Source organism: Sciurus carolinensis, chromosome 14 (assembly GCF_902686445.1).
Source record: "Sciurus carolinensis chromosome 14, mSciCar1.2, whole genome shotgun sequence".
Classification (NCBI taxonomy): Eukaryota; Metazoa; Chordata; class Mammalia; order Rodentia; family Sciuridae; genus Sciurus; species Sciurus carolinensis.
The window spans coordinates 85,115,831-85,120,530 of NC_062226.1; positions in this window are offsets into that span (position 1 = coordinate 85,115,831).

Genomic DNA, 4,700 nt, shown 5'->3' on the forward strand with positions numbered 1-4,700 from the left:
TTTTCTCACTGGGTACTCAGCAAAACTACCTTTCCCAGTCCATCTGGTTCTAGGTGGAGTTATAGAACCCCTAGTAAAGGAAATGAAATGTGTGACTCCAGGGATGACCAGGAAAGCATTCCATTCAACATAATAGATACTCCCCTACACACACTCTTTGCAGCTGAATGAGGCTGGAGCAAACTTGTATTGAAGATAAAGACAGAGAAGCAGAAAGAACTCAGATTCCTGAGTCACCATGGGAGGAGGCTTACGCAAACAGGAATTCGTGCTTTATACTTTGCATAGTGAGAAATAAACTTTTATTGTGTTGGGCCACTTGGAATTTGGGGTTGTTTCTTAGTGCAGTGAGTTTATCCTGGTTAATACATGAAGCCTCTCATGCCATTACCTTTGTGTACATTCATTATTCATCACTTCATTTTTAAGGTAGGTGACTCATAGTTCACTTCATGTGAGGAAAAGTCCTGAAACTATGGGATTGTTAGTAATGACAAAGTCCCTTTTGTTCCTGGAATGTTTGATATAGTTACTTCTAAGAATACTGGATTAGTCAGTAATTGTGAAGCTGCCTTAGGAAGCCAAGTATAATCCATTTTGGAGGGAAGGAGCTTGGTTTTCCAGTGCAGATACCCTGACACACAGTGTGTTGCACTCTGTTGCAAGGTGTAGCATAAATGATTTATTATTAGTAATGGCTAATTTGCCAAAGTTTGTGAATTTTAAAAAACATTTTATTTTGATATAATCATAGACTAAGAGGAAATTGCAAATAAACATATAGGAAATTTTCATGGACTCTTTACCTTGCCTTTCCCAGTACTGCTATTTTGTGCAACTGTAGAACAATGTCAAAATCAGGAAACTGACATTAGTATAACCTACAGAACTGATCTAGATTTAACTAGTTATACATGTGGTATTTGTGTGTGTGAGGTTGTATGCAATTCTATCACTTAGGTTCTTCCTATAATTATTATTCACAATCAAGACATAGAACTGTGTCATCGGCAAAACATTTTCTCATGCTAAAGCTTTATAGCCTCGCCTCCACTCTAATGTTCTCCTCCCACCATCTCTAATTTCCAGCAATACTAATTTGTTCTCTATCTCTATAATTTTGTGATTTTGAGAACATTATATAATTGAAATCATATAGTATTTGCCCTTTTGAGATTTACTTTTTCCATTCAACTTAATTCCCTAGAAGACTATATTAGGGTACTTTAGACAGGTAGAATGGTTTTATAGAGATATAAGAAAGAGAGATTTCTTATGAGGAATTAACTCACACTATTGTGGATGTGGAGGAACGTCATAGGCTGTTGTCTGTAAGCCAGAAGCCCAGGAAAGTTGGTTGTGTAGTACTAGTTCAAATGTGAAGGCTTGAGAACCAGAGTAGTGGATGGTTTAAGTCCCAAAGTGAGTCCGAAAACCCCCCAAACAGGAGTGCCAATGTCCAAGAGCAGAAGCTGTTTGTCCCAGCTCAAGCACAGAGATAATATGCTCTTCTTTTGCCCTTTTGTTCTATTCAGGTTCTTAATTGATTGGATAATGTCCTCTCACTTTGGAAAATGTGAATGCTCTTTACTCAGTCTACCAATTCAAATACTAATCCCTTTCAGAAATGCCATTGTAGACACACCCAGAAATAATGTTTTGCCAACATCCCTTAGCCCACTCACAAATCAACTCCTTGTCAATTTTTAGCCAATATGCATGTCCTTAAACTATACTTACTTTCCAAATAAAGACAATAATGGATCATAGTTCTACCTAACAGGATATATGTCTACTATGTACAACTAAAAATGCACTAATGTCTTCCTTAGAGGAAGTGATGAAATTCTTAAGTAATGTTTACTCTTCTGATATTCCATAAGTTAAATACTATCATGTAAAACGAACAATACTTAAATAGTGATACAAAGTCAGTACATCTTATGTGATAAGAAAATGAGAGAAAACAAAACAAAGAAATATGCTTAGTATATGTATGTTTTCATTAAAAATTAAGGAGAAATTACTTACAACAAATATAGTCCTCATTTCTGTAACTTGCCATGTGGTCATAGTTGATGTTTTTAATTACAATCCTCTGTCCATTCTGTTTTCCCTTTGCCTCCAGCAAACACCTCAGTTGGTCATGGTTCTTTATTGCATGGGGGTAACGCAAATTCTCTTTCCTAAGAGATAGTCCTGCCTGGATTGGTTTGTTGTAATTCCCTAATGAATTTAGTCACATGGTAATACTAAAATCTTCCTTAAGGATCTCATATGCAGACTTCCTTACTTCTGTTGTGGAATAGTAGTCCTATTTCTCCTTCTTAGTCTGGGTGAATCATCCCAGTCAACCCCATATCCTCTTTCTGTGTCTGTTGACCTAGGGGCAAAAAGAACTCAAAGGGACTGGATAGTAATCTTAACTCTTAGTTCAATGGAATCACGATTGTGTCTCTTGGTAAAAGCATTTCTCCCTTTGGAACTAGGATATCTAGGCCAATAGAGCATAAAATTGAAGGAACATGAAACAAAAATTCTGTTAGTAAATCACTAGGAGTAATAGAGAGTAGTGCCACTCTCATTTCCACCCCTTGATTCCTGGACTCATTTATCATGTCTATGGCTGAGCCAGCACTGTATATTGGATACTGATACAGAGCATATGCAGCCTCTTGGAGAACCTTGCCCTAGTACTGCAAGGTATTACTACTAGATGACCCTGTAATGGAGTCTTCAAAAGGTCATTCCACAGTTCTATCAAGACAGCTGCTTCAGGATGATGGGGAACATGGTAAGACCAGTAAATACTGTAAGCAAGGATCCATTATTGCATTTCTATTATATGGAGTAAGTTCCTTGAATAAAGGCAATACAGTGTGGATAATGTGTTGATGGATAAGGTGTTCTGTAAGTCTATTGATTATAGACTTACAGAAGCAGAGCATACAGGGAAGGCAAATCTATAGTCAGGGTAAGCTTCTGTTTCACTAAGGACAAAATGCTGCCCCTTCTATGATAGAAATGGTCCAGTGTAATTGACCTGACCAGGTCACTGACTGATCACCTCAAAAGTGGTGGATGTTAGTCGTTTGATACTTGCTCATGGGCCACCAATTTATCATGCGACCTGAACTGGGTATTGTCTGATCCACCAAGCCATAAACTGGGTACGATAAGCAACAAAGTTAAGTTGTAGATACATGATTTGGCCTAAACAGCTAAACGGAATTCCTATCTGCCACTGGAACTTTAAGCACCATTTGATATGGCCCAAATGCCAGAATACCTTGCACAGTAGCCTGAACCTGATTCAGACTTTCTTTTGTTGTGGACCTAACTCAAAACTGGGAGCTGTTCTAGTCACTCAGTAGAGCCAAAATAACACACTCAAATGAGAAATATGGTGGTTCTAAAATACAAACAGGTCAACCAGGCATAATGCCTCTTTCTTGGTTGTTGAAGGGACCCAGTACAATAACTCATATTTTATATTACAAGGGATAGCCCTACATACTACACATCACTTGACCCCTAAGAAATTCACTGATGAAGAAGGCCCTTGACTGAATGTTCTCTATGATGTGTGGATGTTAACACACAAATAAGGGGAGTGTGGAGAGTAGAAGTTCATTGGATTAGACAAAGGGGAATGAAGGGAAGGAAGGGGGTATGGGAATCAGAAAGACAATAGAATGAAATGAACATAACTTTCCTATGTTCATGTATAAATACACAACCAGTGTAACTCCACACCATGTACAGCCACAAGAACGGGAAGTTATATTCTATGTATGTATAGTATGTAAAAATACTTTCTACTGTCATGTATAACTAATTAGAACAAATAAAAAAATCTGCAGCATAAAAAAAGAACAAGTAAAAATTTTTAAAAAGACCCTTGCTTTTCTTGAAAATATCTTAAATGACAAAAATCCTATGTATTTCTGGTGCACAATAAGCTGTTTCAATTGTGTATACATTGGGGAATGGCTAAATCAAGTTAATTAATATATTTATTAACTTACATCTTTTTGTGTGTGGGGTGAGGACACTTAATCTTATAATTTTCATGTTTGCAATATGTTGTTGTTAACAATGTTAATAGTCACCATTGTACAATAGATCTTTTGAACTTATTTCTCCTGTTTAACTGACCATTAACTCCCTAATTCCTTGCACCTCCTTGTAGTTCCTTCCTACATTCCAACCTCTGATAATTACCATTTCACTCTCTGCTACTGTGAGTTCTTTTTTCTCACATTACATACAAATGAATGTATATTGTATTTATGTGCTGGGCTTATCTTATGAACATGTCCTCTAAGTTCATCTGTGTTGTTGCAAATACAGGATTTCCTCGATTTTAAAGGTCAAATAGTATTCCATTATGTATATGTATCACATTTTCCTTTTCCATTGATCCATTGATGAAGTGGCATAGGTTCTATTTAATCCATAGGTTGATTCCATGTTTTGACTATTGTGAATAATGCTGCAATAATTATAGGAATGAACATATCTGTTCAACATGCTGATTTTAATTCCTTTTGGATCTATATGCAGGAGTTGGTTAATTGTGTCATCTGGTAGTTCGTTTTTAGTTGTTCTGTGGAAACTTCATGTTTGTTGTACCCTTTTATCCACATTCTTCCCAACTCTTGTTATCTTTTTTCTTTTTTTGATACTAGTCATTTTAA